The sequence below is a fragment of the Phyllobates terribilis genome, unplaced genomic scaffold (genome assembly GCF_046119375.1).
Source record: "Phyllobates terribilis strain yellow unplaced genomic scaffold, ASM4611937v1 Scaffold_4__5_contigs__length_816908805, whole genome shotgun sequence".
Classification (NCBI taxonomy): domain Eukaryota; kingdom Metazoa; phylum Chordata; class Amphibia; order Anura; family Dendrobatidae; genus Phyllobates; species Phyllobates terribilis.
In genome coordinates, this window is record NW_027362764.1 from 680,158,461 (window position 1) to 680,171,243 (window position 12,783).

Genomic DNA, 12,783 nt, shown 5'->3' on the forward strand with positions numbered 1-12,783 from the left:
CTGAAATCATAAAACAGGCAGGAGAGTCTGACGCATGGTGACGGAGAGGTTGTAGGGGCAGATAGGGGGTGTTATCACGTGCGAGCACGTGTGCATGCTGGCTTGTGTGTGAGAGTGTGCTTCCTAGGTGTGTCGCGCTGCAGACAGTCAAAGGGATTGTTCCCTTTCATTAAAAGTTAATCCCCGGCTGCAGCCTATTAGAAAGCAACTAACCGCGCTCTACTCACCCTACCCGGGTCTACCGGTGAGTCTCGACTCTGATCCCGGCCTGTGGCATTGGCCGTGAAGCTGACGTTCCATCGACAGCGCTGCAGCCGATCAGTGAGCTCAGCGGCTCTGAGTGGGGCGTTGAGTCTACAAGACCTTTTAAGGAAGCCAGCAAAAAAATTGAAGAAAAGGGAAAGCACAAAAGGACCTGGTCTTGCTGAGCACTGGGAAGGGCAGCCGGCAGCCAGACGTCAAAGTAGAAAAGCAGCAAGTGAGAGGCTGGTTTCTGCCTACGGCCACACCACCCTGAACACGCCCGATATTGTCTGATCTTGGGAGCTAAGCAGGGTTGGGCCTGGTTAGTACTTGGATGGGAGACCACCTGGGAATACCAGGTGCTGTAGGCATTTGCTTTTTCCTTCCTTCCACCAGCAGGGGGCACTCTCTTCTATGCCTTTTTTCCATTACCTTTCACAAGTGCACACATTCATTCTCTTTTCTTTTTTTCATTTGCTTTCTCTCTTGCGCTATTTAATCTCTGCAAAATACCAGCATCCTTCTGATCACCGTGGGCCTCCAGCATTGTTGCTTCTTTACTTTTAATACTATGCTCCTTTTCACCAGGACCAGCGTCTCCCGCGTGGCTGGAGGCAACCACCGGTAACCCCAAGCAGAAGACCTTTGCAGCCAACACGACCCTCCCCCCTGAAGAGCAGCTCAAAGTCACTGGCAACCATCTCACCCTCTTCCTTCATTCACCCCTGGACGTCTCGCTCCGCCCTCAAGTTATGGGTCCAGCTTGCTCTTTCTGTCACATTACCGTGATGAAGGGTTTAGCCTGCAGTAGACCCTGCGCCGAGACATTTTTGAAGACACCTGATGCGGCGGGTGAATCACTACTAAACAAACCACACCTGTAGGGACGGCACAGCCTTTGCATGGACCCTTCGGAGCCCGCTCTGTCGCGGCCAGATTGCTCGCCACCAAGCGATCCTGAGAAAGGCTGGCCGGGCGATGGATTGAGCAGCATCTACTGGTCATACTACCTTGGATACGCCTGATCTCATCTGATCTCAGAAGCAAAGCAGGGCTGGGCTCGGACAGTGCTTGGATGGGAGTCCTCCTGGGAACACCGGGTGCTGTAGACCATTTTGATGACGTTTTTACCTACTGCCCAGCTCGGCTAGCATGGAACGGCGCCTTGCCGGACACCGACCTTAAGTAACTTAGATGATGGAAGCCCCAAGGCCTCTGAGCCAGTTGGCAGCTAAGTACGCTACCCCGCCGCCCTTCACTCAGGCCTGACACCGAGCTCCTTGCCACGGCTAGGAGTGCTTATTGACTCCGCAGCTCGCCGTGTGGAAAGGATGGCGTTAAAAGCACCCGGGGCCGTGAAGGGGCCAGGCTTTCAGCAGGTGCCCAGGGAAGGTTTTGGATGCCGACCGCCTAGCGAGGGCCAGCAGAAGTAACATGTTTCTCTGCAAAGAACCTTGTGTAACCAAGCCAGACGGCTGACAAAGAGCTAACCTCAGTGAAAGGAAGGAAAGGAAGGTGCGGAAGGAATTGTGGAGGGGGGGGTTGATTCCTGCTAGGGCCCTGAAATCATAAAACAGGCAGGAGAGTCTGATGCATGGTGACGGAGAGGTTGTAGGGGCAGATAGGGGGTGTTGTCACGTGCGAGCACGTGTGCATGCTGGCTTGTGTGTGAGAGTGCGCTTCCTAGGTGTGGCGCGCTGCAGACAGTCAAAGGGATTGTTCCCTTTCATTAAAAATTAATCCCCGGCTGCAGGCTATTAGAAAGCAACTAACCGCGCTCTACTCACCCTACCTGGGTCTACCGGTGAGTCTCGCCTCTGCTCCCGGCCTGTGGCATTGGCCGTGAAGCTGACGTTCCGTCGACAGCGCTGCAGCCGATCAGTGAGCTCAGTGGCTCTGAGTGGGGCGTTGTGTCTACAAGACCTTTTAAGGAAGCCAGCAAAAAAATTGAAGAGAAGGGAAAGCACAAAAGGATATGGTCTTGCTGAGCACTGGAAAGGGCAGCCGGCAGCCACACGTCAAAGTAGAAAAGCAGCAAGTGAGAGGCTTGTCTCTGCGTACGGCCACACCACCCTTAACATGCCCAATCTCATCTGATCTCAGAAGCTAAGCAGGGTCAGGCCTGGTTAGTACTTAGATGGGAGACTGTAAAATAATACTCTTCCTGTATTTTTTTTTTTCTACTAAGGTCTTCTCAAAGTATCAATATCACGATATTCTTATAAAAAAATGTATCTATTTATTCTTGGATTGTCCATTAAAAAGAATCAGATTGCAGCAGGTACATACAATAATTAGTCATAAAGTAATTGTCCATTTGTCCATAATTAGCTTAATTGTTGAGATTCACCCATCTTTCCTTGGATCCTGGCTGGTAAATCATGTCTTTGTCCAACATGTGTCCAGGCCTACATGTCATCTGCTTCTCAGCATGAAGATTCTGTGTCTTGTGGGGTGGGCAGAGCAAGAGAGCCCCCCCTTTCTGTACCATGGGCTTTTATAGCCAGTCGTATGGACACCTGTTCTACATATGGTAGTGAACCAAACATACACACACAAATAGCGCATGTCAACTAGACACGATGGCTGAGGCATAGAACTCAGAAAAATGATTATCGATTAACATTCCAAATGAATTTCCATAATTAACCATTTAACATTTCCCCCTTTTTTGAGAATATAAGGACTTTAACTGAAAAATCTCAAAAGAAGATACATTCATCAATCATTTTTTCTTTCCTTCTTCCTTGGCAATATCATTACATTTCCATAATAATAATAATAGTAATAATAGTATCAATATCGGATTATTGTTATATAATGATGTGAATTCATGTTATGGTATGCCGTGACTAATATTCATTTAATATGTATAATTATACTTCCCTATATCTAAATTGAAGCAATCGCGGGTTCAATCGTCATCATCTGATATCATCGGGTCGTCGTCTCGTCTTCTTCTTGGTTCTTTTATAACACAGTCTTTAGATGAAAACTCCTTTGAAATAAATTACAGCATGTAGATATTGTACAGTCCATAATTGTGTTCATTATTGTTCAGTCCATAAACTGTACTCTTTATTAGAAAGATCATGTTTGTCAGTTGATAAGAAAACAAAGTCCATGGATGAAATGTAGCTTTAATATCTGTGCAGTGTCACCTGGACTTACGTTGGATCGTCTTTAGAATCTTCCGTGTGTCCGCACTGGTCTCGTGTCACTTTTGGAACAGATGTGACGTCTTTGGTCAGTAAAGCAAGGGTTAACTTGACACTTCCCTGCTTTATATAGCACCATAACCAGTACTCAGTCCTTTATATACAGGACACATATGCCAGGTATTACCTGTTCACCAGCTTTCATTGAAGCGTTGCAGGTGATAAGAAACCACTGGAACGTGATGAAACTTTAACACAACACAGTACATATAGGATCATCGTCCTCTGCCGTCCTGGTGATCAGTGGTGTGAATTGTATTGTATGTAATGGACACAGTCTATTATAACACTCAGCATTCACACCTGTTACCTTGTGAGACGTCCGGATATCAGTTGCTTCTTCTTGTAACTTTTGAGAATCTCTTTGATTTATAAAAATTAAAAGTCTTTATTAAGATAGAATTCATAATTGCGATGTCTTGATTGAAGTCTTCATTCCCTAATCTGATACCAAATCTGGCAGTTTTTCCTAACCTATAATATCACAGCGTACCATAGCAATCAGTAATATCCATCTAATTATTATCAAAATATTAAAATAAATTATGCTTGGAATAATAAACTATAATAGATAATAATTCATTATCAATCAAGTTCTCCATATGATAGAACATTTTTATGTCATAGGTGTAATTACCTTTTCCAACCCATAGGTGTCAGTGTATTTTGAAAAAACAAGTTTTTATATCTTTATTAAACCAATAATATCAAAGAATGTATACTCCTGAACCAAAATTAATAAATATATGAATGTATGAATGAATGAATGAATGAATAAATGAATGAATGAATTGTTGTGTTTACTCAGAAAATGTAAACATTTTTTTCCTTAGCAATATATATTTAATGAAGCAATACTCTTGTATTAGACATTACTTTATTAAAAATTAATGTGTTTTCTCAATTGAGATATTGAACTGAAATAAAATCAAATGAGAATTAAAAAATGAAAAAATAGAAAAATAAGAAGTATAAAGTAAGAATAAAATTTTAAAAATGAAAAATAAAATTAAGAGTAAAAATAAGAATAAAAATAAAAATAAGGCCTTTCAATTTTAATGACAAATGCAGAGTAATTATATTCTCCATAAAAAATACCCTTATAGCTCCATTATCTGGATGATTTCATATTTCTCATAACCTTGTACCACCAAAAAATATTAAATTATGCAACTTTGCATGTAATACCCTTCTTAATTACACCATAGTACCTTATTATTATTTCTTCTTTATTAAAATGTGTGGAAAATAAGTATTGATCAAAAGTGATTATGTAATCAGGATCAAAAACACATTTTCCCCCTTAATACCAAAAATATTATTTTATAAAATTTATGTATATATCAGAACCAAATTAAAAATAATTATTCTTCTAGAAATATTGTGCATAAATTTCATATCGATGAGTAGCATAGATTTGACTAAAGAGAGGTGTGTACCTATTTAGGTAACCATTAAAAATAATATTATAGTTATTCAAGAATATTATCATGTGAAAAATGATTCTAAATTTAAATTTGCTTTGTAAACCATTTTGATGTGTGGTTGCCCTTATCCACTATTAGTTAAATCAAGAAATAATAATTATTAAAGAAATATAGAAATATATATATGTAGATAATACCTAATTATGTATTATAATTTCCTCAGAATTAAATATATTTTTGTACCTTCACATAAAGAAACATTTTTTTTTTTTCAAACATACAAACATATGAGGCCTCTGTCACATCAATCACACTTAGCAGCTGCTGATTTACTCATCTGTCACCTTCACTCTGACATTCACAGATCTGTTCAACTCAAACATTCCACATATGAAGTTTTAGATATACAGTACAGACCAAAAGTTTGGACACACCTTCTTATTTAAAGATTTTTCTGTATTTTCATGACTATGAAAAGTGTACATTCACACTGAACGCTTCAAAACTATGAATTAACACATGTGGAATTATATACTTAACAAAAAAAGTGTGAAGCAACTGTAAATATGTCTTCTATTCTAGGTTCTTCAAAGTAGCCACCTTTTGCATTGATGACTGCTTTGCACACTCTTGGCATTTTCTTGATGAGCTTCAAGAGGTAGTCACCGGAAATGGTTTTCACTTCACAGGTGTGCCCTGTCAGGTTTAATAAGTGGGATTTCTTGCCTTATAAATGGGGTTGGGACCTTCAATTGTGTTGTGCAGAAGTCTGGTGGATACACAGCTGATAGTCCTACTGAAAAGACTGTTAGAATTTGTATTATGGCTAGAAAAAATCAGCTAAGTAAAGAAAAACGAGTGGCCATCATTACTTTAAGAAATTAAGGTCAGTCAATCTGAAAAATTGGGCAAACTTTGAAAGTGTCCCCAAGTGCAGTTGCAAAAACCATCAAGCGCTACAAAGAAACTGTCTCACATGAGGACCGCCCCAGGAAAGGAAGACCAAGAGTCTCCTCTGCTTCTGAGGATAAGTTTATCCGAGTCACCAGCCTCAGAAATCGCAGGTTAACAGCAGCTCAGATTAGAGACCAGGTCAATGCCACACAGAGTTCTAGCAGCAGACATATCTCTTCAACTACTGTTAAGAGGAGACTTTGTGCAGCAGGCCTTCATGGTAAAACAGCTGCTAGGAAACCACTGCTAAGGACAGGCAACAAGCAGAAGAGACTTGTTTGGGCTAAACAACACAAGGAATGGACATTAGACCAGTGGAAATCTGTGCTTTGGTCTGATGAGTCCAAATTTGAGATCTTTGGTTTCAACCACCGTGTCTTTGTGCGACGCAGAAAAGGTGAACGGATGGACTCTACATGCCTGGTTCCCATCGTGAAGTATGGAGGAGGAGGTGTGATGGTGTTGGGGTGCTTTGATGGTGACACTGTTGGGGATTTAATCAAAATTGAAGGCATACTGAACCAGCATGGCTACCACAGCATCTTGCAGCGGCATGCTATTCCATCCTGTTTGCGTTTAGTTGGACCATCATTTATTTTTCAACAGGACAATGACCCCAAATACACCTCCAGGCTGTGTAAGGGATATTTGACCAAGAAGGAGAGTGATGGGGTGCTAGGCCAGATGACCTGGCCTCCACAGTCACCAGACCTGAACCCAATCGAGATGGTTTGGGGTGAGCTGGACCGCAGAGTGAAGGCAAAAGGGCCAAAAAGTGCTTAGCATCTCTGGGAACTCCTTCAATATTGACGGAAGACCATTTCCGGTGACTACCTCTTGAAGCTCATCAAGAGAATGCCAAGAGTGTGCAAAGCAGTCATCAAAGCAAAAGGTGGCTACTTTGAAGAACCTAGAATATAAGACATATTTTCAGTTGTTTCACACTTTTTTGTTAAGTATATAATTCCACATGTGTTAATTCATAGTTTTGATGCCCTCAGTGTGAATGTACAATTTTCATAGTCAAGAAAATACAGAAAAATCTTTAAATGAGAATGTGTGTCCAAACTTTTGGTCTGTACTGTATATATATATATTTAACCCAAAATTGTTGTATCCCAATTTATTAATGCGCATTGCCATATCAATTGAATATCTTTATATTTCTTTGAATATTCCCCAAGTACATATTATATAATATGAGAGTAAGTCACTGGAATTTCAGACACTTGAAAAAACTCTTGTCTTAGATTCTTTTTTCACTGGCTGCCCGGTCTTAAGTTACATCAGTTGAAAATAGAATGAATGGGATCCTATACTATTAGCTCAAAGTTCAAAGGCCGCAGCTGTCACACGTCATGCTGTAAAGCTACTTTAATTTGCACGAACACTTCATGCACAGAAAATATTAGCAACACAAAAGAATTAATAAGTATTACATATATATTATAGTTCAACTAGATATATTGTTATTATTTTAAAATGTTATACACATAAAATCATGCATTTTTTTCACTTCCTGTGTGAATAAAGAAATAAATCCATTTTAGAGTTCTTTGATCAAATCCTGCTTTGGAATGAAAACTCTAAGGAAATATAAGAAAATAAAATTAAATATCAAATTCATACAGAAACAGAATTATTTAAATATCTTATACATATTTTGGTTGGTTCTAATGTAATTCAAAATATTGCTACTTAAATTTATATATATGAAGTTCTAATTTATTAATTAATAGATATATATATATTTTATAAACGTATATATAAATACAATTATACGCAATCTCTACTTAGACAAGTATATATATATATATATATATATATATACATGAACTATTAGAAACTATGTAACTACAATTTTACTGTATAAGATTATAAATAAATATTGAGACATTGTATTACATTTTGATACAACATTATAATTACAGTTTTTCCTTAGCCACTCCCTAAACCAAATCTTCTGTCTCTCTCAAATATCTCCAGGAACGCCCTATTTAGGAAAGACAGTTTTCTATCCTTCAAAACCTCAGAGAACTGCCTGTTCTTCTGTCCACATTCCATGACGTCACTGTGAGTTGGTCGTCTCACCTGTCTCTGTCCATCAGTTTCAGCCATTTTCCTTTTTAGAGAATCACAGTTCTGACTGAGAATTAACTCATTCTGTGGAGAGATGGATCTTTGCACTGGCTGATATGGCTTATAACATACAGTATATGAAATTTTCTGCGTATTTGATAGAGTTCACTATGGGGATGACTCAGTCTAGGAGAGTTTGATATTGGCTTTTGGTAAGATTTTACCTTTCCTGGTTTTATAAATTTAGCTTGATTTATTTTCTTTTCACGATTCTCATGTTTTCTAACAAAATCCAGCATCTGCGCACATTCAAATAATGAATTTTTTTGTGATGCCATAACTTGGGAAACTGAATTTAGGAATTTGAATTTTTGTACAAAAGTTGTTATCATATGTTGTACTTTTCCATTTTTGATGAGAGCTTTGTACAACCGTTCAAATATGGACATGAATGTATATGTACATTCCTTCCTACCAATCCTTAGTTTCTGCAGATCTTCTATGTTGGGAAAATCCTTTGTGACACAATAAATCAAATATCTTAATCTGTCCGAATCATTTTCCCATCCATTAGGAGAGTTATTTTCACAGGGCATTAAATGTAAACGTCTGGACAATGTCACAGGAATACATATTTTAAATAATTGATTCCTCTCCTCATTGGATAAATCAAACTTATCAGAGAAGCTCTCAAATGTCTCTGAATTTCTACAGGCATGGATTTTGACATCATATTTTGGCATGATTTTGTATAATTTCAGCAAATTTTTCCTCATTTTAATTTGGAGTTGAGCCTGGGTAATTCCAGAATTCTCTGATATTTTTAGTGGCTCTTGTACGTCCGTTCCATTCTTTGTATAAACTGAGCCACAAAACTTCTATATCATCTCCTACATTAACTTTGAAATTAATATTACTTTGTTTAGCAAAACAAGAAATTATATCCATATTTTGCTTACCTTAAGATTCCTTGGCTTCTCTTTATCAGCACGTCCTGTCTTCAGTTCGTCTGATTCTTTTCCTGTGTGATTCTGTTCCTTGTTAGTACCTCTGCTTCCAGTTTTTCCTCAGTCTGTAGGTCCTTTCTGCTTCTCGTGACAAACTAGTGAATTTACTGACACGTGAACAACAGCTGTTCAGCTCGTCAGGACTCCCCCCTTGTTCACGGAAGAAATTCACTTACTTAATTTAAAAAACAAAAAAACAGGACTGGCTGGCTCACCATTGTAAAATAATACTCTTCCTGTATTATTTTTTTCTACTGAGGACTTCTCAAAGTATCAATATCACGATATTCTTATAAAAAAATGTATCTATTTATTCTTGGATTGTCCATTAAAAAGAATCAGATTGCAGCAGGTACATACAATAATTAGTTATAAAGTAATTGTCCATTTGTCCATAATTAGCTTAATTGTTGAGATTCACCCATCTTTCCTTGGATCCTGGCTGGTAAATCATGTCTTTGTCCAGCATGTGTCCAGGCCTACATGTCATCTGCTTCTCAGCATGAAGATTCTGTGTCTTGTGGGGTGGGCAGAGCAAGAGAGCCCCCCCTTTCTGTACCATGGGCTTTTATAGCCAGTCGTATGGACACCTGTTCTACATATGGTAGTGAACAAAAAATACACACACAAATAGCGCATGTCAACGAGACACGATGGCTGAGGCATAGAACTCAGAAAAATGATTATCGATTAACATTCCAAATGAATTTCCATAATTAACCATTTAACAGAGACCGCCTGGGAATGCCAGGTGCTGTAGGCTTTTGCTTTTTCCTTCCTTCCACCAGCAGGGGGCACTCTCTTCTATGCCTTTTTTCCATTCCCTTTCACAAGTGCACACATTCATTCTCTTTTCTTTTTTTCATTTGCTTTCTCTCTTGCGCTATTTCATCTCTGCAAAATACCAGCATCCTTCTGATCACCGTGGGCCTCCAGCATTGTTGCTTATTTACTTTTAATACTAGGCTCCTTTTCACCAGGACCAGCGTCTCCCGGGTGGCTGGAGACAACCACCGGTAACCCCAAGCAGAAGACCTTTGCAGGCAACACGACCCTCCCCCCTGAAGAGCAGCTCAAAGTCACTGGCAACCATCTCACCCTCTTCCTTCATTCACCCCTGGACGTCTCGCTCCGCCCCCAAGTTACGGGTCCAGCTTGCTCTTTCTGTCACGTTACCGCGATGAAGGGTTTAGCCTGCAGGAGACCCTGCGCCGAGCCATTTTTGAAGACACTTGATGCGGCGGGTGAATCACTGCTAAACAAACCACACCTGTAGGGACGGCACAGCCTTTGCATGGACCCTTCGGGGCCCGCCCCGTCACGGCCAGATTGCTCGCCATCAAGCGATCCTGAGAAAGGCTGGCCGGGCGATGGATCGAGCAGCGTCTACTGGCCATACCACCTTGGATACGCCCGATCTCGTCTGATCTCGGAAGCAAATCAGGGCTGGGCTCGGACAGTACTTGAATGGGAGACCTCCTGGGAACACCGGGTGCTGTAGACCATTTTGATGACGTTTTGCCCTACTGCCCAGCTCGGCTAGCATGGAACGGCGCCTTGCCGGACACCGACCTTAAGTAACTTAGATGATGGAAGCCCCAAGGCCTCTGAGCCAGTTGGCAGCTAAGTACGCTACCCCGCCGCCCTTCACACAGGCCTGACACCGAGCTCCTTACCACGGCTAGGAGTGCTTATTGACTCCGCAGCTCGACGTGTGGAAATGATGGCGTTAAAAGCACCCGGGGCCGTGAAGGGGCCAGGCTTTCAGCAGGTGCCCAGGGAAGGTTTTGGATGCCGGCCGCCTAGTGAGGGCCAGTAGAAGTAACATGTTTCTCTACAAAGAAGCTTGTGTAACCAAGCCAGACGGCTGCCAAAGAGCTGACCTCAGTGCAAGGAAGGCAAGGAAGGCAAGGAAGGAATTGGGAAGGGGGTGTGATTCCTGCTAGGGCCCTGAAATCATAAAACAGGCAGGAGAGTCTGACGCATGGTGACGTAGAGGTTGTAGGGGCAGATAGGGGGTGTTGTCACGTGTGAGCACGTGTGCATGCTGGCTTGTGTGTGAGAGTGCGCTTCCTAGGTGTGGCGAGCTGCAGACAGTCAAAGGGATTGTTCCCTTTCATTAAAAGTTAATCCCCGGCTGCAGCCTATTAGAAAGCAACTAACCGCGCTCTACTCACCCTACCCGGGTCTACCGTTGAGTCTCGCCTCTGCTCCCGGCCTGTGGCATTGGCTGTGAAGCTGACGTTCCGTCGACAGCGCTGCAGCCGATCAGTGAGCTCAGCGGCTCTGAGTGGGGCGTTGTGTCTACACGACCTTTTAAGGAAGCCAGCAAAAAAATTGAAGAGAAGGGAAAGCACAAAAGGACCTGGTCTTGCTGAGCACTGGAAAGGGCAGCCGGCAGCCAGACTTCAAAGTAGAAAAGCAGCAAGTGAGAAGCTTGTCGCTGCCTATGGCCACACTACCCTGAACATGCCTGATCTTGTCTGATCTCAGAAGCTAACCAGGGTTGGGCCTGTTTAGTACTTGGATGGGAGACTGCCTGGGAATACCAGGTGCTGTAGGCTTTTGCTTTTTCCTTCCTTCCACCAGCAGGGGGCACTCTCTTCTATGCCTTTTTTCCATTCCCTTTCACAAGTGCACACACTCATTCTCTTTTCTTTTTTTCATTTGCTTTCTCTCTTGCGCTATTTCATCTCTGCAAAATACCAGCATCCTTCTGATCACCGTGGGCCTCCAGCATTGTTGCTTCTTTACTTTTAATACTAGGCTCCTTTTCACCAGGACCAGCGTCTCCAGCGTGGCTGGAGGCAACCACCGGTAACCCCAAGCAGAAGACGTTTGCAGGCAACACGACCCTCCCCACTGAAGAGCAGCTCAAAGTCACTGGCAACCATCTCACCCTCTTCCTTCATTCACCCTGGACGTCTAGCTCCGCCCCCAAGTTACGGGTCCAGCTTGCTCTTTCTGTCACATTACCGCGATGAAGGGTTTAGCCTGCAGGAGACCCTGCGCCGATCCATTTTTGAAGACACCTGATGTGGCGGGTGAATCACTGCTAAACAAACCACACCTGTAGGGACGGCACAGCCTTTGCATGGACCCTTCGGAGCCCGCCCCGTCATGGCCAGATTGCTCGCCACCAAGCGATCCTGAGAAAGGCTGGCCGGGCGATGGATCAAGCAGCGTCTACTGGCAATACCACCTTGGATACGCCTGAACTCGTCTGATCTCGGAAGCAAAGCAGGGCTGGGCTCGGACAGTACTTGGATGGGATACCTCCTGGGAACACCGGGTGCTGTAGACCATTTTGATGACGTTTTGCCCTACTGCCCAGCTCGGCTAGCATGGAACGGCGCTTTGCCGGACACCGACCTTAAGTAACTTAGATGATGGAAGCCCCAAGGCCTCTGAGCCAGTTGGCAGCTAAGTACGCTACCACGCAGGCCTGACACCGAGCTCCTTGCCACGGCTAGGAGTGCCTATTGACACCGCAGCTCGCCGTGTGGAAATGATGGCGTTAAAATCACCCGGGGCCGTGAAGGGGCCAGGCTTACAGCAGGTGCCCAGGGAAGGTTTTGGATGCCGGCCGCCTAGCGAGGGCCAGCAGAAGTAACATGTTTCTCTGCAAAGAAGCTTGTGTAACCAAGCCAGACAGCTGACAAAGAGCTAACCTCAGTGCAAGGAAGGCAAGGAAGGCAAGGAAGGGATTGGGGAGGGGGGGTGCTTCCTGCTAGGGCCCTGAAATCATAAAACAGGCAGGAGAGTCTGACGCATGGTGACGGAGAGGTTGTAGGGGCAGATAGGGGGTGTTGTCACGTGCGAGCACGTGTGCATGCTGGCTTGTGTGTGAGAGTG

At 42.7% G+C, this 12,783-nt stretch overlaps 1 non-coding gene and 4 pseudogenes across 1 annotated transcript; all 5 read left to right on the top strand.

Annotated features, from left to right (window-relative positions):
• Positions 1–495: 495 nt before the first annotated feature.
• LOC141267141 (5S ribosomal RNA) lies at positions 496–614 on the top strand. The gene has a single exon (XR_012321155.1). It is a non-coding gene; the product is annotated as a 5S ribosomal RNA (ribosomal RNA).
• A 621-nt stretch (positions 615–1,235) lies between these two features.
• LOC141268794 (5S ribosomal RNA) lies at positions 1,236–1,355 on the top strand (annotated as a pseudogene).
• An 8,957-nt stretch (positions 1,356–10,312) lies between these two features.
• On the top strand, positions 10,313–10,432 carry LOC141267458 (5S ribosomal RNA; annotated as a pseudogene).
• A 941-nt stretch (positions 10,433–11,373) lies between these two features.
• LOC141267530 (5S ribosomal RNA) lies at positions 11,374–11,492 on the top strand (annotated as a pseudogene).
• A 620-nt stretch (positions 11,493–12,112) lies between these two features.
• On the top strand, positions 12,113–12,232 carry LOC141268302 (5S ribosomal RNA; annotated as a pseudogene).
• Positions 12,233–12,783: the final 551 nt, after the last annotated feature.